At 43.2% G+C, this 20,459-nt stretch overlaps 1 pseudogene; it reads left to right on the top strand.

The window, feature by feature from the left end:
- LOC123990382 overlaps window positions 1–19,892 on the top strand; it is a 30,739-nt pseudogene extending 10,847 nt beyond the window's left edge.
- The last annotated feature ends 567 nt before the right edge of the window (window positions 19,893–20,459 follow it).

The raw sequence follows: 20,459 nt of genomic DNA, 5'->3' as shown, positions 1-20,459 counted from the left end.
AGGAGATGATTGTGGACTTCAGGAAACAGCAGAGGGAACACCCCCTTATCCACATTGATGGAACAGTAGTGGAGAGAGTAGTAAGTTTTATGTTCCTCGGCGTACACATCACAGACAAACTGAATTGGTCCACCCACACAGACAGCATCGTGAAGCTTCTATCTCAAGGCCATCAGACTGTTAAACAGCCACCACTAACATTGAGTGGCTGCTGCCAACACACTGACTCAACTCCAGCCACTTTAATAATGGGAATTGATGGAAAATTATGTAAAATATATCACTAGCCACTTTAAACAATGCTACCTAATATAATGTTTACATACCCTACATTATTCATCTCATATGTATATGTATATACTGTACTCTTTATCATCTACTGCAACTTTATGTAATACATGTATCACTAGCCACTTTAACTATGCCACTTTGGTTACATACTCATCTCATATGTATATACTGCACTCAATACCATCTACTGTATCTTGCCTATGCTGCTCTGTACCATCACTCACTCATATATCTTTATGTACATATTCTATTCCCCTTACACTTGTGTCTAAGGTAGTAGTTTTGGAATTGTTAGCTAGATTACTTGTTGGTTATTAATGCATTGTCGGAACTAGAAGCACAAGCATTTCGCTACACTCGCATTAACATCTGCTAACCATGTGTATGTGACTTTGATTTGATTTGATTTGACACTGGACTTCTCCATTACTGGTAAACAAAGTTCCCTGTTAACTGTGTGCTCAGCCTCGCAGCTCCTGAAGCAGTCCCGTGCAGAAGAATTGCCAGCCTCTGCAGAGATGCATGAGATTGAACTTCGCAAAAATGTATCTTTCCTGGCGGTAAACAGATTGAATCAATGCAGCAAACCCAATCTAACTTCAAGACTGAGCTGGTGATTTTGTTGGAGCCTGAGGAGTGCATCTGAGTAGCCTTTTTCTATTTCACAGCCCAAACTGTTTTTCCATCACGAGCGGTTGGAGAGTAGCCTAGATGCGCATTTGTTGATTTTCTTTGCTGGTTAGTGCGTTACTCACCTGGTTATATCACATTTTGGTCAGCAATGGGGGAGTGATTTGCTTCCTTACAAGAGCACAACATTTGTACATATCTAACGGTCTTTGAAAGCGAGTCAGGAAAATATATATAATTTTTTGTCTTAAAGGTCTTGCTATTTTGTCTTGATATTTTGAGACTGAAAATGCAAATAAGCCAATTGGCAGAGGGTTACATCCATTTTTGTGTGTTTCTCTGAATGGTAGTAATAATAACAATTTTTTATTTTGTAAAGTGGTTTCTTGCATCATAACTCAATGCAATTTTCAGACCTATTTGGCCAATTATTATAGTTCATTGCTTATTTTTATATAGTGATTTGAGCTTGAGTAAAACATCAGTGACAAGCCATGCATGATGTTTTCTTAAGTGTCATTGATGTATGTATGCCTACATTCACCACCACATATTGGCTATTGTAGTCAACAGCTATATTTTTGACTTTATTTGAACCTTCATTTAACTAGTCCAAACCCTCCCCTAACCCGGACGAAGCTGGGCCAATTGTGCACTGCCCTATGGGACTCCCGATCACAGCTAGTTGTGATACAGCCCGGGATCAAACCAAGGTCTGTAGTGACGCCTCTAGCACTGAGATGCAGTGCCTTAAACCGCTGCACCACTCGGGAGCCCACAAATATCCTTGTGGAAACATATAACCATGTGGAAATGTTATGGCATTTGCCCCATTGGTTTTGTTTGGCCTACATTATGTTCAAAAATACACAATAGCCTATTGGCTGCTGTCTGAAACTATCTTAAAGCCCAGTGCATTGAAAAACAGGACTTTCTGTGTTTAATATATATTTACACACAGGTTGGAATAATATTTTGAAAATTCTGATTGCCTGGAATTTCAGGCTGTTTTGTTGGGAGGGAATTTTGGCCTTCCATGGTAACATCACCATGCAGTAAATTGATAACAGCTAATATTCAGTTTTCCCCTCCCCACTCATGCCATTCCAACAATCATAGCAAAATTAGTGCTTGAGAAATTGCTCATTGCTAAGAAGCTATTTTTGAACTCTGAGTAAGCTACTTAGTTCTTACCCAGAAATAATTTCATATGGAGATGCTTGAGTTCAACCTTTTTTAAAAGTGGGTACAGCCTCCCGTGTTCAATTTTAACGGTGCAGGACTGCTCGCAAAGTTATATAGTTTCAGCTCACAACCTGAAATTAGCTCGGTGCTGGAAAAATCTGAGGAAACATTGCTGTTAACCATCTTTGTGAAGTCAGACTGAGATACATGAAACGCTTTGGCCCTCTCCAGTAACAACAATCAGATTGATCGCCTAAAGACCCATCTCTTTTCTCCCTCTCTCGCTGTCTCTCCTCTCCCAGAGGGCAGTGCAGATAGGTTTGTGGTGGGTATTGTGAACACACCGCTCTATGTGGCGGTGCCTTTTAAAATCCCACTGAAGCTAGTGGATGAATACAGTCACCTTGCTTGTCCTCCTCCCAACCTCAAGCCCTTCTGGAATGCAGGTAGGTTACACAACAAAATAGTTTAAATGGTTACTAGGGTTGGGCGTATCCAGATGTTCATGTCATACTGTTTCTGTACCATACCGTATACCATACGGGTATACCGTTTTGGCGAACATGGACACAAGGAGCGCTTTTTTTATGCACTAAACTATTTAGGCAACAGGGATCTTGACCCAGGAGGGGATTGAATGTCTCTGCTGTGACCAAGAAGCTTGATCTTGACATCTAGCCGGAAGAAATCGGTTATCTCTTCCCTGCAGGGCTCAGCCCGAGTCTCAGGTTATTCATGGTGCCAGACTATTTCAGCCCCTCCTTGTTTAGCTGGTGGTTGTTACTGTGTTTCAGTTCACTGGAATTGAGATATGAGGGGGTGGCCACTAGTGGGACCACTTTCACCATCCAGGGCGTCAGAGCCAGGGGCGCGGTGCACAACTACCAGAGCAAGGTCAGAGACTCTGGTTTTCAAGGCTGCAGGGCTCTCACTTTCTCACTTTGTCAACTCTGACCAGATGAACCGCAACGAGACAGACAACTGAAAGCTCTCTCAAAGTGATTGATTCACGTTGAAGAAGTCACAAAGTAAAATAATGTTTATACTCTTATGTCCACCTGGATATTCAGAGGAAAACACATCTTTACTTGAAAAACCATGAATTTACCTTTTTGCTTTAAAAAAATCTAAATAATAAATGATATATTAAAAAATAACTAGTTATTTACGGCACCACATTGGGCGGGGGACTGCTGCTCTGCTATAACAAGAAAAATCCTATTTAATGTGGGTTGTGGGCACAGTAGATCCTGATAAGGGATTTTAAGTAAATGATTCCCCTGGTGTTGCTGATGCTGTCCAGCTGTGGCTGGAGGGCTACTTAGGGTGACATGGGATAGAAAAATTCATCAGCCAGCCTTTAGGCCTTTATAAAAACATGTGTAGCTTAAACAGTGTTTTACAAGCAGCACGGTGTATATTGTGTACATGTGAAGGACATTCCATAGTAGTGTGTCAGCTGAATGTGAATGTTTTGCAGGAAGCCCAGATTCACTCAAAGTGAAACAAGAGAATCCAATCACTGTAGAGAATGGAACCTCTGTTTGCTTTGATGTGGAGGTCCATGACCAAGCAGGAAACGTCACAGTTCAACCCAAACTGATTGTCCACTGCCAGGTAAGATCATACTAGACCCTGACTGCGGAGGTATGAATACCCAAGTCTTCCAAAGCAGAAGAATTACATATATACTGCACTTTATATCCCCATCACGAACTTGGCAACTTGGCTTCTTCCAGTTCATATTTTTCCCAAATCTGAAGTTCAATCCAGTGTTCTGTCTTTGGTGTTCCATGCTCATACATTTTAATGCTTTTACTCAATTCCAAAAGTGCAAAACACATTTTGATTTACATTTACATTTAACATTACATTTAAGTCATTTAGCAGACGCTCTTATCCAGAGCGACTTACAAATTGGTGCATTCACCTTATGACATCCAGTGGAACAGTCACTTTACAATAGTGCATCTAAATCTTAAAGGAGGGGGGGGGGGGGTGAGAGGGATTACTTATCCTATCCTAGGTATTCCTTAAAGAGGTGGGGTTTCAGGTGTCTCCGGAAGGTGGTGATTGACTCCGCTGTCCTGGCGTCGTGAGGGAGTTTGTTCCACCATTGGGGGGGCCAGCGCAGCGAACAGTTTTGACTGGGCTGAGCGGGAGCTGTACTTCCTCAGTGGTAGGGAGGCGAGCAGGCCAGAGGTGGATGAACGCAGTGCCTTTGTTTTTGATTCCTCCAAAAGCACTAAATAGGCAGTCTGCCAAAGCACCATTCCAACCCGACAGGGTTGAGTATGAGGATGTGTCAATTGTCCCAGAGTATGTGCGTTTTAGGGTCACTGTCCATTCAGCGTGTTAACAGGGTCGTATTCATTAGTGTTTTGCAACGGAAAACGAAATGCAGGGGGGGTTTTCTGGCGCAAAATGGAGCTTGAGGCCCTCTTGTTGGCTGAAGTGACAAAATGTAGCTGTTTTTTTAAAGCAGAATTTCCTGCAATTCTGCACATCTTGCTATGTGCCTGAGAACTGTCTGAGTGACTAAAACAATATCAATGGTGGCCCAATGCCATGACCAAAATACTCCTGAATGCATCATGTTTTTCATTCTCTTCTGACTGCCTAGCTTTTATTTGGGTGATTTTCTAGTTCTCAAATGTAATCTTTTTTAAATATATAGGTCCATTATCTTTTCTACATTCTTTATTTTAGTCTTAAGTTAAAAAAAAATATTTAAAAAATCCTGTTTGGAAATAGGCGGCCTGAAAACACTTAGTGAAATACTTTTCTATGCAGAAAATCCCCTGAAACAAGTGTTTATTGGACATGTGAAGGTAGTCCATACCCTATTTGATTGGTTTCATTCCCAGTGAATACTAGTTATTTGGGGGAGGGGGGGATCGCAATATTATTTGGATGATATTATTTCGATACTTTGACTCCAAGTAGAGATTTGTTTAATATACAGTGCCTTGCGAAAGTATTCGGCCCCCTTGAACTTTGCAAACTTTTGCCACATTTCAGGCTTCAAACATAAAGATATAAAACTGTATTTTTTTGTGAAGAATCAACAACAAGTGGGACACAATCATGAAGTGGAACGACATTTATTGGATATTTCAAACTTTTATATCTTTATGTTTGAAGCCTGAAATGTGGCAAAAGGTCGCAAAGTTCAAGGGGGCCGAATACTTTCGCAAGGCACTGTATATTGATTATTAAATAAAAAATCAATCTACACACAATACCCCATAGTGGTAAAGCGAAAACAGGTTTAGAAATGTTTGCAAATGTATAAAAAATCTATCAAATCCCTTATTTACATATAGTATAAGCATTCAGACCCTTTGCTATTTGACTTTCCATTGATCATCCTTGATGTTTCTAGAACTTGGAATCCAGCTGTGGTAAATTCAATTGATTGGACATGATTTGGAAAGGCACACACACACACACCAGTCTATATAAGGTCCCACAGTTGACAGTGAAAGTCGGGGCATATTGTCCGTGAAGCTCTGAGAGAGAATTGTGTCGAGGCGCAAGTCTGGGGAAGGGTTCCAAAAAATGTCTGCAGCATTGAAGGTCCCCAAGCCAAAACACGTGAGGATGGCAGAGGTCCTATCAGGAAAGGTCCGTGAGTCCGGATCCACCAGCAGCAGTTTTACTGTCAACTTCTAACCATTATACTGCCTTCCTGACAACATTCACATTTAGGACTTCTTCTTGATTACCTTCAAAATGAGAAACTGGTAGTTCCCTCTTCCAGACTTAGCGCTTGTGGACCAGTATGGGAATAAAAGTCAAACGCTGACCTCAACCTGTGTGGACTCGCTCGCCGTGGACGCCGAGGGTCTCGACAAGACATCTCTGGTGTTTACCTGGCAGGCACATTGAATAAATCAAAGGGATTTGTAACTTATTAATTTACTGTGATTTATTATTTTTTCTGAAAGTATAATTGGAGACAAATATCCCATGTAGGGATTTAGAAAAAACATCATGTCCACTTATGCTATGTGTTGTAACTAGGAGAGCACCAACTCTGTCTTGGTGACGGGGGTACGGTTCAATCCCGGGTTCCCAGGCATCAGAGAGCTCTCCTTCACCTGGAGAGACTTTGTGGAGCACTTGTCCCTGCACAGCTCAAACTGGTGGATGGGCCACAGGAGGTGGGCATTAAGTTAGGGGCCAAGACACTCTGGCTGCGTCAATGGTGCCTTTTGGGACATCATCTCTATGGTATTGGTCATGGCTTTCCTTTCTCCCTCATTGTAGTCCATGTGTTTTGTTTCTGCAAGTGCTGAAATAGCAAGTAATCCAGATGCCCTTTCTCCTCCAGCTGTTTGACGAGTGGGGGAACCCCTCCCACGACCAAAGGGTTGTCGTGGCGCTGAAGGCCTCCAATCCGGCCCTGAAGGTCAGACACTCTCACCACCACTGTGGGACGTGGGGATCATATGCAGTGGGGAATACTGATGCTGCATACTATATATATTTACACTTGGTAAATTAGTCAAGTCTATTGGGTGGTCTATCTTCTTGATTCAAAATTGTGATGGCATCTTTTGTTGTTCAGGTGAAGTTATCTGTTACTTCACAACCAATAGACGAAGACGGAAAAGCCTGTTTCGTAGTGGACCAAAGTGAGTTCCTAATTCCTAACTACTTGCCATAATGACCCTGTAACCATATATTAATGGAGGGCAGTGTTCACGACCTGTTGTTCTGTCAGGGTGGAGTATGCACTGGAGTTCAGAGGGTCCTTCAACAAGAAGCCCATCCACGGTCCATCTGTGACGCTCACCATTATCCCAGATCCCAACCAACCTGTCAAACAGGTGGTGGAGTACAACACTAACTCAGCGTTTCCTGCTGGAGCCACACTCGCATGTCTGTACTTCCCTGTTGATCTGTAAATCTACCTGTTTGTCTGTGGCTCTAACCTGTGTGTAACTGTGGATCGAAGTGTCTGTGGCGCTATCTGCCTGTCTGTGGCTCTACCCGTGGGTCTGTCTGTGGCTCTACCCGTGGGTCTGTCTGTGGCTCTTACCCGTGGGTCTGTCTGTGGCTCTACCCGTGGGTCTGTCTGTGGCTCTACCCGTGGGTCTGTCTGTGGCTCTTACCCGTGGGTCTGTCTGTGGCTCTACCCGTGGTCTCTTCTGTGGGTCCGTTGATATGTGTGTGCCACTGGCATCTCTGTATCAGCTGACATGGTTATCTGTTTGTTCTCTGTATGTCCAGTGTGTGTCAAGGTGTCTGAGGAGGGCAGCACCATAAAGAACCTGAACCCTGTCAACATCTCCATGCTGATGTGGAAGGGAGTGCCATCAGGGACATCACGGCCAACCTCAGGGGTTAGTTACTGGACAAATGGCACCCTGTTGCCTATATAGTGCACTACTTTTAACTACATCCTTAACTAGACCCAGACGGACTGACTTTGGCTGTCACACAACGTTTCACATTACTTAAGTATAAAAATTGATGACAAAGATTCTGTATCTGATGAGAATAATCAACTCATTGGTCTGCATGCTTTTCTGAAGGCTGCCCAACTGAAATGCAGCAAACTCATGAAAGACAAAAGGGAAGAGTTTTCACTTCAGGTATCTGATAGTGTTTTATATTCGGGCGCAGCTGGTGCCAAGTGCTGGGTACATCTCCTGTCTGAATGACTTAAGAAAAGAGACACCGCCAATACAAAAAGGCTTAAAGCAGTGTGGCCGTAGTGTGTTAGCGATCACCAATTCAACGTGGGATTGCTGGGAAATTCTTGCCAGAGGGCTTAGCCACTTTGTGATGTCTCTTCTCCTAGTTTTGTATCAACACAAAGGTAGTCCTGTGATATGTATGTAAAAGGATTCATGGTCATCTAACAGAGACAACGTCATCCCAGAACGTGTTGGTAAGTACACAATCCTGTTTGTGCTGTGTGTGGACGAGACAAAAGTGCTGTGGAGTCACCAGGTTAAGCTCAACCTAAACCATGTGGCTTAGAGCCGTAAAACCCACCTCCAGACACCCCCTAACTGGGCTTTGAATGAAACGCCTGGATATGGTCTCCACTCTCCAAATTGGTCCACGGTGTATTTGATTTAGAAGAAATGTATTTCATGTCGAGTGGCTGGATGTCTATAGGCCCTATAGGTTATTTTGGGCCACTTGAAGAACTAAAGTTATCATGTCTCTCTCTTTCTTGTCCTCACCTAGTATGTCATAGACGCTGTGACCAACAATCCTGCCAGACCTTCAGCCACCAACCCCAGTGGTCTCCAACAACATTGTCATTGCCAGTCGTACTCTGATGGAGGACGTGTCTGAAAATAATGGTGAGACGATTAGGTCCTCTGGCCAGCGGAAGTCATGAATCACTCATCACTATATAAGCATGAGTTGAAGTCTACCAATGGTCACACTATATGTTGTATCATTTTTGGTGATCAAGCCTAACTGAGGCCGTAAAGGTAGTAGAACCTCTGACCATGGCAATTTGACGTCATTGACATAAATAGGTTCTAGTGATTTATACAATATACACTGCCAAATGTATGTGGACACCTGCTCGTCGAACATCTCATTCCAAAATCATAGGCATTAATATGGAGTTTGTCCCCTCCCTGTCTTTTGTCTATTTACGAGGCTGCTGGTTTGTGTTGCTTCCATCCAGGATGTGTATAATAACCCAGTCGGACTGGAGCTGAGTGGGAAGGTGGTGGTCACCATCAAGAGCTCCAAGGGCTCCAGTGACAAAAGCCTGCCTTTGAGGGCAAAGCCTGAAGAGGCCCACATCACTGTGAGTGGGGTGGTGGTGCGGTGTGCTTGTACATCTTTTCTTCAGGCTTTGCGTGCCAACCAGGATTTTGCATTGGATATTGTCTATATATTGTTTAAAAACGTCTCTCTCCCTTCTAGAATCTGTCCATCATGGAGAACAGTCCTGGTCAGGATGGGAATGAATACATCCTGCACTTCAGACCTGTCATCCCAGGGTTTGGCCCCCAAAAAATCCCCTAGTAGCGTTTTGAGCTCCCCTTCCGCTTCTACAATGGTTAGATCACATGTTTTATTTTTTAATTGTTAAATCACACCAATGTCAGTTTGTCATTTTAATGCTAAATTTTTGAATAACATTGAATGTTTGCCATCCAAAAGGGGTTGACACGCTGTGATCATGAGTGTCCAGCCATCTTAAAAGGGACATTTCACTCAAAGTAAAAATGTGTTGGATGTTTCAGACCTGAGAAGTAGACTAATGTTAAGATTACTTCCCACATCCTAGGCCATCTATTTTGTAGCTCCAGCTATGTGCCTCAGTCCCAAATCTGTGGAAAAGATGAGCAGTCTAAATTCCGGGTTGTATTCATTGGTTATCTTTTCCATTCATGTTGGGTGGGAGCAAATAGCTGGATCGACACAAACAATGTCGTGGGACGTGGATCCATCCTAAAGTTGGATTACTTTTGATTGGCAAGTGTGGTGTCCATTTTAAAGGCCAGTCTCTTGGCCCCTGGAACAGTGTGTCTTAGGTGATCCCGACTGTTCTCCTGTCCCCTACTAGATGTGGAGAACAGTGAGCAGATGTCTGAACTGACCAGGAAGACGGACCAGATAAACCAGACGATTGACATCTACAAGAGTCTGTTTGACACCAACAGGCAACTCATCACGGAGCTCGATAGTAGGTGTTGCATTCCAAACGTGTTATGGCAGTGTTAACTGAGCTGCAAGAGAGAATGGAAACATACAATTTGGTTCCAGTTTGGTGCCAAGCTAGTGTTAAAACATGTTCCTGCTGTAGAGCTGGGATATCTCTATCTTTAGATCAAGTGCTCAACGCCACCAACAAAGTGGGTCGTCTGAAATCGGAGCTCAGGAAGAATAGCATGAATGTAGCACAACTGTCATCTGTAAGTATTTGATTATACCCACATTCCATCCAATTGACGACAGTTTTTCATGTGAATATTCTCAAATCTGAATGAAAACAATTGCATTTTCCCACCAGAGATGTTTCCACCGAGTCGACTAAAAGGCGTGATGACGTAGTGCACATAAAATAACTTTCGCGGTTAAATTCCCATATACAAAATAAAAAAAGAAATAGAAGTAAATTGGGTTACCATCGTAGAAGTAACTCCACTGATGGTTTTGTCTAAACAAATGTTGCGTTACAGTGCCTTTGGAAAGTATTCAGACCCCTTGACTTTTACCACATTATTACGTTGCAGCCTTATTCTACAATTGATTACAAAAATAAAGTCCTCAGCAATCTACACACAATACGCCATAATGACAAAGTGAAAACAGGTCTTTAGAAATGTTTGAAAATTTATTAAGAACAAAAACATAACTTATTTTCATAAGTATTCAGACCCTTTGCTATGAGACTTGAAAATGAGCTCAGATGTATCCTGTTTCCATAGATCATCCTTGATGTTTCTACAACTTGATTAGAGTCCACCTGAAGTAAATTCAATTGATTGGACATGATTTGGAAAGGCACACACCTGTCTATATAAGGTCCCACAGTTGTCAGAGCAAAAACCAAGACATGAGGTTGAAGGAATTGTCCGTAGATCTCCGAGGCTCCGAGGATTGTGTCGAGGCATAGATCTGGGGAAGGGTACCAAAACATTTCTGCAGCATTGAAGGTCCCCAAGAACACAGTGGCCTCCATCATTCTTAAATAGAAGAAGTTTGGAACCACCAAGACTCTTCCTAGAGCTGGCCACCTGGCCAAAACTGAGCAATCGGGGGAGAAGGGCCTTGGTCAGGGAGGTGACCATTAACTAGACAGTGCTCCAGAGTTCCTCTGTGAAGATGGGAGAACCTTCCAGAAGGACAATAGTCTCTGCAGCACTCCACCAATCAGGCCTTTATGGTAGAGGTACCAGACGGAAGCCACTCCTCAGTAAAATGCACAAGTCCACTTTTTATTTTGTTTTTAGTTTTTTCCCCACATTTATTTAACCAGGTAGGCCAGTTGAGAACAATCTCTCATTTATGGAAAGGCGGCCAAAGGAAGTGTTGGCTTTGGGGATGACCAGTGCAATATACCTGCTGGAGCGCCTGCTACGGGTGGGTGTTGCTATGGTGACCAGTGAGCTGCGATAAGGACCTGGAGCCAGTGGGTTTGGCAACGAATATGTAGTGAGGGCCAGCTAACGAGAGCATACAGGTCGCAGTGGTGGGTAGTAAATGGGGCTTTGGTGACAAAACAGATGGCACTGTGATGGACTACATCCAGTTTGCTGAGTAGAGTGCTGGAGGCTATTTTGTAAATTACATCGTCGAAGTCAAGGATCAGTAGGATGGTCAGTTTTACAAGGGTATGTTTGGCAGCATAAGTGAAGGAGGCTTTGTTGCGAAATAGGAAGCCGATTCCAGATGTAATTTTGGATTGGAGATGTTTAATGTGAGTCTGGAAGGAGAGTTTACAGTCTAACCAGACACCTAGGTATTTGTAGTTGTCCACATATTCTAAGTCAGAACCGTCCGGAGTAGTGATGCTAGTCGGGCGGGCGGGTGCGGGCAGCGATCGGTTGAAGAGCATGCACTTAGTTTTATTAGCATTTAAAAGCAGTTGGAGGCCACGGAAGAAGTGTTGTATGGCATTGAAGCTCGTTTGGAGGTTTGTTAGCACAGTGTCCGAAGAAGGGCCAGATGTATACAGAATGGTGTCGTCTGCGTAGAGGTGGATCAGGGACTCACCAGCAGCAAGAGCGACATCATTGATATATACAGAGAAAAAAGTCGGCCTGAAAATTGAACCCTGTGGCACCCCCATAGAGACTGCCAGAGCAAGTTTCTGCAGGGGGTGCTGAGATGTTGGCTGGGGTAGGGGTAGCCAGGTGGAAAGCATGGCCAGCTGTAGAACAATGCTTATTGAAATGATTGTTTATTGTAGATTTATCGGTGGTGGCAGTGTTTGCTATCCTCAGTTCAGTGGGCAGTTGGGAGGAGGTTCTCTTAATCTCTATGGACTTTCCAGTGTCCCAAAACTTGTTGGAATTAGTGCTACAGGATGCAAATTTCTGTTTGAAAAAGCTAGCCTTTGCTTTCCTAACTGACTGAGTATATTGGTTCCTGACTTCCCTGAAAAGTTACATATCACAGGGGCTATTCAATGCTAATGCAGAATGTCACAGGATGTTTTTGTGCTGGTAAAGGGCAGTCAAGTCTGGGGTGAACCAAGGGCTATATCTGTTCTTAGTTTACATTTTTTGAATGTTGCATGATTATTTAAGATGGTGGGGAGTTGGAGTTTGACAAAAGGCACCTAAAGACTCTGACCATGAGAAACAATGATTTGGCCTGAATGCCAAGCGTCACGTCTGGAGGAAACCTGGTACCATCTCTACGGGAAAGCATGGTGGTGGCAGCATCATGCTGTGGGGGTGTTTTTAAACAGCAGGGACTGGGAAATTAGTCGAGGCAAAGCTGAACGGAGCAAAGCACAGAGATCCTTGATGAAAACCTGCTCCAGAGTGCTCAGATGAAGGTTCACCTTCAACAGGACAACAACCCTAAGCATACAGCCAAGACAACGCAGGAGTGTCTTTGGGACAAGTCTCTGAATGTCCTTGAGTGATCCAGCCAGAACTTCCCATCCAACCTGACAAAGCTTGAGAGGATCTGCAGAGAAGAACGGGAGAAACTCCCCAAATACGGGTGTGCCAAGTTTGTAGCGTCATACCCAAGAAGTATCGAGGCTGTATTTTCTGCCAAAGATGCTTCAACAAAGTACTGAGTAAAGGGTCTGAATACTTATGTAAATATTATGTTTTTTATTTCAAATGATAGGCACACATTTCAAAACCGTTTTTGCTTTGTCATTATGAGGTATTGTGTGTAGATTGATGAGGGGGGAAATTAATTTCATAAATTTTAAAATAATGTGGTAAGGTAACAAAATGTGGAAAAAGTAAAGGGGTTTGAATACTTTCCGAAAGCGCTGTATATAGCGAATGGGCCACTCTGGTCTTGGCACGTGTGCTCTAGCCAACAGCACGCAGATACAGTGCGGTTAGGCTACTTTCATGATGACATTTTTGTGGGTAAGATTATTTTTATTTGTCAAACGGCAGCCAAGCGTTGATCATCATGTCACCAGAATTAAGACCCTCTATTTATTGGAAAGGAGCGTCAAGCTCATCACTGTGCACATTCACCATGTGAAGTTTATCATTCATTTAATCTGTAGCCTAATAAACTGCATGCTTCCAAGTCGTAGAGGACCACACAACATGTCATCGCGTGACTCCAAGTTTACTTCGATATGATGGTTATTATATCAACGCATAAAGGCGTTTCCATCACCATTTCTTGCATAATAAACTACACAGACACGAAAACATTTTACCTGTCCAGGTGTATTTTGTTTTGTCGACATTTGGATATTTTAGACAAATGTGCTGTTTCAATCAGCCTTTTGTGAATAGTTTTCTTTATCCGACATGAACTTTACTCACAAAAAGGTTGGATGGAAACCTGGTTACTGAGAAAGACCATAGATACTCGAGCACATTCACAAGACTGTCATTTGAACTATATATGATGCATGCACTCTCAGAAGTTGAGAGGTTTGATGGATCCATTCGGTGTTAATATAGATCCCATTGATCAACGCCCTCATCAGTCAGAAGACAGCCGACACTGACAAAATTAAATTCCAGGTTCAGAGAGTCTGCTCCATAGGGGCACCCCCTCTACATCCTGGGAAATGTAATATCGTAATATAGACATTTACTATATATATATATATATATATATATATATATATATATATATATATATATATATATTTGTGCACTACTTTTGACCAGAGCCTTATTGGTGCCATTTGGGACCTGTCCCCTGTCTCTGCAGCGTTCTTATGCTTCATCCTAGTAGTGGTTGACTAGAGAAGAACAGTGTGTGGCGTGTGCTTCAGTTTCAGAAGGATTTAAAAATGTGCCGTCCTTCTGGCTCCAGTGCAGATTGGCCACCTGGTGCTGGTGGAGGACGATGACGTGGCCACCGTCATCTCCTGGGAGACATGGACTGTGTGGTCACCATGACAACGGTGGCTGCACGGTAGATCTACAACGACACCCAGGGGAGGCAGCAGGTCATGCCCCTGGACATGGTGTTCTGGAGAAACAACAACAGCAGCAGCAGCAGGTACTCACACACACACACACACACACACACACACACACACACACACACACACACACACACACACACACACACACACACACACACACACACACACACACACACACACACACACACACACACACGAGTACCGTTAATAAAACAACATGCAATTGTTGCTTCCTTTCAATGTAGAAGAAAATTGAATACCTCTATAGTTTGAATCTTTGTGACCAGTGTTGGGAAAGGTTCTTGGAGTTTTGTTCTCAAAGGTGTTCAAGCTTTAGTGAGTTGTACTTGTTTCTTTTTTTTAGACCCTTGCCCCACATAAGAAATGGCCAGGCCAGATTTCTTCCCATTGGGAACCCTGTGTTTGCCCAAGACCTCCTTATTTTACAAGAGAATGCAGAGGGCTGCCAGATGGGTGAGTCAGTCTTCTTCAGAATTTATATTTGGATCAAATATTCACCAATATGTAACCTCCCCCTTAATGTAACTATGTCTATGCTGAGAGGGTTTCTCTGTAGTTCCAGAAGCTTGCCCCACTCTTCCTCCTTGGTCCCAGGAGATTTAGGATCAGTCCTGCCTTCTAGTTCATAAAGAATAAGATGACCCGGACGAGGGACCTGATCCTAGATCAGCACTACTACGCTGAGACGCTTGTTACACCCGACCCTAGGTCCGGTCTCTGTTTGTTTGCAGTTGTTAGGCTAGTTTCTCTCCCTCTCTCTCTCTCTTCTCCCCCCCCCCTGTTCCTGGGTTTGGGGGTTAAACTGTTCCAGACTGAACCCCAGGCTCTTAACTCACTGGGGGAGGGGGGGGGGGTGTGTATGAGCTCCCTCTCTTGGGGACTCTGCTACTGGAGTGGGAATTGGACCCCAGCCAGCCCTTCTCTTTAAAATGATTGTATATAATGATGCTGTTTGTGTAATTAAAGGATTATTATCATTTGCATGTTTAAACTTTAGTTGTCGTCTTTTTTTTCTCCCTTATCTAATGAAAGGGCCTAGTTTTCAGTATTTCCAGATTTGGGACTGATGTCATAACGAGGGCTTCTGGAACAGTTTTGCATTATTCTTTACATTATGCTTCTCGGGGCTCCACTTGTAAGAGGTTTTTGCAGGGGTATAATATCAAACTAAAATGGTTAAAACCATCAAAGAACACCTGGAGTTGAACTGAGTTTATTTATTGTACAGAAGTAATTATTTGATATCATACACCCCTTGTCTTTAGCCAATTAATGAAACATGATTCAAACAGTAAATGGAGGGTTAGTGATCAGTTTCAAGTAATCTGGTAGTAGTTTGGTGACTACGTATGTAATTACCCTTTGATAATAATCCCTTGTTCCCGCCAGTATTTGGGAACCTATTGGGAGACATTTTGATTGATGACCTGGACTCTGCTAACCACTACAGGAAGGGGGTGAGTCAAACAAGGCGTGTTGATTGGATGGCCTTAACCAAGCCATCGAACAATACAGGCCAAGTAGTGTTCTTGTTTAAAGTCATTGCCTCGGGTGTAGTCATTAGTGCACACGTAGCAAACCGTTTCGCAAACAAGAAAGCATTTTGCAACAAACTTTTTTCTTTTGGACAAATTCAGCTAGGTCCCTCCCCTTTTTTCATACCGTTTGAGAATGTTTGCTTTCATTTGGTTCCCAGTGAATACATCCCTGGCTTACGCTGATAAAAATATGTATCTAGTGTGCATCTGAAATGGCAACCTATTATTCCCTATTTAGTGCCCTACTTTTGACCAGCGACATTTGGGACGCAGAGGGTAGTACAGGAACTTGTCCTAAAGTCAAGTCAGTATTTTCTTGTTTAAGAACGGGATCTTGTTATTTTGGTTATAGCCAGGTGGTCCAGAGCAGAATCCCATTCTCCACCCTCGTGACCCGGCAGGGAGAGAGGATCCACAGCAACGGCAAGTTTGGGGGCTTGCAGAACAAAGCCCCACCAAGAGAGAAACTGTGCGGCCAGGTGTTTCGGTGCACCCCTCCCCAAGCAATACCAAACCTTTATGGGTCAGATTGGTCAGTCACTGGATTTTAGTTCTGTTTGTACTGGTGCGTGTCTGTGTACATTTCGTTGCATCGTATCATACATGGTATATATTTACAAATGCCTTTCCCCTGTTTGTAGACTTGCTCCAGCAGTACCGGTTGGCCATGCAGAAGAGCATACAGGTGAAGGAGGACTTTGAAGGCCACATGCAATACCTGAAGTCACCAGAGATGGCACAGAAAGAGGAGAAGACGCAGCTCAAAGACATTGAGACAAAGCTTGGTACGTGTATGTGGGGAGGGGTACATTTCAACACTGTAATAAAATATATACAGTAGCAGTCACGTTTGGACACACCTACTCATTCAAGGGGTTTTCTTTAGTTTTACTATTTTTTACATTGTAGATTAATAGTGAAGACATCAAAACTATGAAATAACAGGTGTCCTTTAGTAGTGGTTTCTTTGCAGCAATTTGACCATGGAGGCCTGATTCACGCAGTCTCCTCTGAACAGTTGATGTTGAGATGTGTCTGTTACTTGAACTCTGAAGCATTTATTTGGGCTGCAGTATGAGGTGCAGTTAACTACAATGAACATATCCTCTGCAGCAGATGTAACTCTGGGTCTTCCTTTCCTGTGGCGGTCCTCATGAGAGCCAGTTTCATCATAGCGCTTGATAGTTTTTGCAACTGCACTTGAAATTTTCAGGATTGACTGACCATGTCTAAAACGTAATGATGGACTTGTCATTTCTCTTTGTTTATTTGAGCTGTTCTTGCCATAATATGCACTTGGTCTTTTACCAAATAGGGGCACCTTATGTATACCACCCCTAGCTTGTCACAACACAACTGATTGGCTCAAACACATTAAGGAGAGAAATTCCTCAAATTCACTTTTAAGAAGGTACACCTGTTAATTGAAGTGCATTCCAGGTGACTACCTCATGAAGCTGGTTGAGAGAATGCCAAGAGTGTACTACTTTGAAGAATCTCAAATAAAATATATTTTGATTAACACTTTTTTTTGTTTACTACATGATTCCATGTGTGTTATTTGTTCACTATTATTCTACAATGTATAAAATAAAGAAAAACCCTTGAATGAGTAGGTGTGTCCAAACATTTGTCTGGTACTGTGTGTATATACACTGCTCAAAAAAATAAAGGGAACACTTAAACAACACAATGTAACTCCAAGTCAATCACACTTCTGTGAAATCAAACTGTCCACATAGGAAGCAACACTGATTGCCAATAAATTTCACATGCTGTTGTGCAAATGGAATAGACAACAGGTGGAAATTATAGGCAATTAGCAAGACACCTCCAATAAAGGAGTGGTTCTACAGGTAATAACCACAGACCACTTCTCAGTTCCTATGCTTTCTGGCTGATGTTTTGGTCACTTTTGAATGCTGGCGGTGCTTTCACTCTAGTGGTAGCATGAGACAGAGTCTTACAACCCACACAAGTGGCTCAGGTAGTGCAGCTCATCCAGGATGGCACATCAATGCGAGCTGTGACAAGAAGGTTTGCGGTGTCTGTCAGTGTAGTGTGCAGAGCATGGAGGCGCAACCAGGAGACGTGGAGGAGGCCGTAGGAGGGCAATAACCCAGCAGCAGGACCGCTACCTCCGCTTTTGTGCAAGGAGGAGCAGGAGGAGCACTGCCAGAGCCCTGCAAAATGACCTCCAGCAGGCCACAAATGTGCATGTGTCTGCTCAAACGGTCAGACACAGACTCCATGAGGGTGGTATGAGGGCCCGACGTCCACAGGTGGAGGTTGTGCTTACAGCCCAACACCGTGCAGGACGTTTGGCATTTGCCAGAGAACACCAAGATTGGCAAATTTGCCACTGGCGCCCTGTGCTCTTCACAGATGAAAGCAGGTTCACACTGAGCACGTGACAGACGTGACATAGTCTGGAGACGCCGTGGAGAACGTTCTGCTGCCTGCAACATCCTCCAGCATGACCGGTTTGGCGGTGGGTCAGTCATGGTGTGGGGTGGCATTTCTTTTGGGGGCCGCACAGCCCTCCATGTGCTCGCCAGAGGTAGCCTGACTGCCATTAGGTACTGAGATGAGATCCTCAGACCCCTTGTGAGACCATATGCTGGTGGGGTTGGCCCTGGGTTCCTCCTAATGCAAGACAATGCTATACCTCATGTGGCTGGAGTGTGTCAGCAGTTCTTGCAAGAGGAAGGCATTGATGCTATGGACTGGCCCGCCCGTTCCCCAGACCTGAATCCAATTGAGGCACATCTGAGACATCATGTCTCGCTCCATCCACCAACGCCACGTTGCATCACAGACTGTCCAGGAGTTGGCAGATGCTTTAGTCCAGGTCTGGGAGGAGATCCCTCAGGAGACCATCCGCCACCTCATCAGGAGCATGCCCAGGCATTGTAGGGAGGTCATACAGGCACGTGGAGGCACACACTACTGAGCCTCATTTGGACTTGTTTTAAGGACATTACATCAAAGTTGGATCAGCCTGTAGTGTGGTTTTCCACTTTAATTTTGAGTGTGACTCCAAATCCAGACCTCCATGGGTTGATAGATTTGATTTCCATTGATAATTTTTGTGTGATTTTGTTAGCACATTCAACTATGTAAAGAAAAAAGTATTTAATAAGAATATTTCATTCATTCAGATCTAGGATGTGTTATTTTCGTGTTCCCTTTATTTTTTTGAGCAGTATATATAAGCACATTTCTCACACCCAAGGCCCTAAAGAGTGTTGGTAGGTTATGCATTATTTTCCTGTCGCTTTGTTTTAATCTGTGAGTGATTACTTTCTTATTTGTTCAAATATTTGTCCAGTTCAGTTGCCTCCTGCCATTGGGATGAAATGGAGTATTGATGATGGCGGAGAATCGTCCGGTATGGTAACCAAGAAAACAAGGCGGAAGTTATTGGGACAGGACTTTTGATCATGCTTATTTGAGCGACATGAATGTCTATTTTCAATTGGATTCGACGTGTACAATAGAGCATTGTACTATACCATCTGTTATATCTTATCCTGAAGAGTTAGTCTCCATCCATGTATTTGTTCAGCATTTTTGTTGATTGTTTGATTTCATTTTACATTTAAATGTAAGATGGCAGCTGCTGTATATTAAGCCATTTCATTTAACTTTCTTTATTTTGCTCAGTTTACGATTAACTGTATGTTTGGGAGGTATTGGACAATGTCCAAAGACTATTTTGTATCTTGAAATAAAAATTATATTTAATGAATTATACAAAAAACGTAGTATTACTCTCCTCAGTTTATCACACGTCCTCCAGCTATTTTTACAACTTTTCCTTTTGAATGGCGATATCCCAAGTATAAATACACACAAGGGTAAAAACAAATGTTTTGAGCAAAATAGTATTTTTTTAGACAACTGCAAACTTCAAGAAGTTGGTCTGATGTGATATAAATTAATGACAAGTCCAAAAAGGGATAGCAACTAAGGCTTTTCTGGTTCGTGATTTACTTAAAGGCAATGTTGCAAGTTACATTTAAATACAAATAGAATATACACCTCTTGTAGATGGGAAATTTAATTTGATGCTATTATTTGGAGAGTTTCTCCCATTCTCTGAAGATACTCAATCTCTGTCAGGTTGGATAGAGATGTAGTTTCTGCACAGCTATTTTCAGGTCTCTCCAGAGATTCAAGTCTAGGCTCTGGCTGGCCCACTCAAGGACATTAAGACTAGTCCCAAAGCCACTACTGATGTCCTAAGCACTCTAGAGCAGGTTTTCATCAAGGATCTCTCTGTACTTTGCTCTGTTCATCTTTCCCTCGATCCTGACTAGTCTCCCAGTCCCTGTCGCTGATGTTGCCACCACCATGCTTCACAGTAGGGATGGTATTGGTCAGGTGATGAGCGGTGCTTAGGTTCCTCCAGACGTGCTTGGCATTCAGGCCAAAGAGTTTATTCTTGGTTTCATCAGACCAGATAATCTTGTTTATCATGGTCTGAGTGTCCTTTAGGTGCCTTTTGGCAACCTCAAAGCAGGCTTTCATGTGCCTTTTACTGAAGAATGGCTTCCGTCTGGCCACTCTACCACAAAGGCCTGATTGGTGGAGTGCTGCAGAGAGGGTTGTCCTTCTGGAAGGTTTTCCCATCTCCACAGAGGAGCTCTGTCAAAGTGACTATCTGGTTCTTGGTCACCTCCCTGACCAAGGCACTTCTCCCCCGA

The sequence above is a fragment of the Oncorhynchus gorbuscha genome, linkage group LG12, assembly GCF_021184085.1.
Source record: "Oncorhynchus gorbuscha isolate QuinsamMale2020 ecotype Even-year linkage group LG12, OgorEven_v1.0, whole genome shotgun sequence".
Classification (NCBI taxonomy): domain Eukaryota; kingdom Metazoa; phylum Chordata; class Actinopteri; order Salmoniformes; family Salmonidae; genus Oncorhynchus; species Oncorhynchus gorbuscha.
This window is presented reverse-complemented; position numbering and strand designations above follow the sequence as displayed.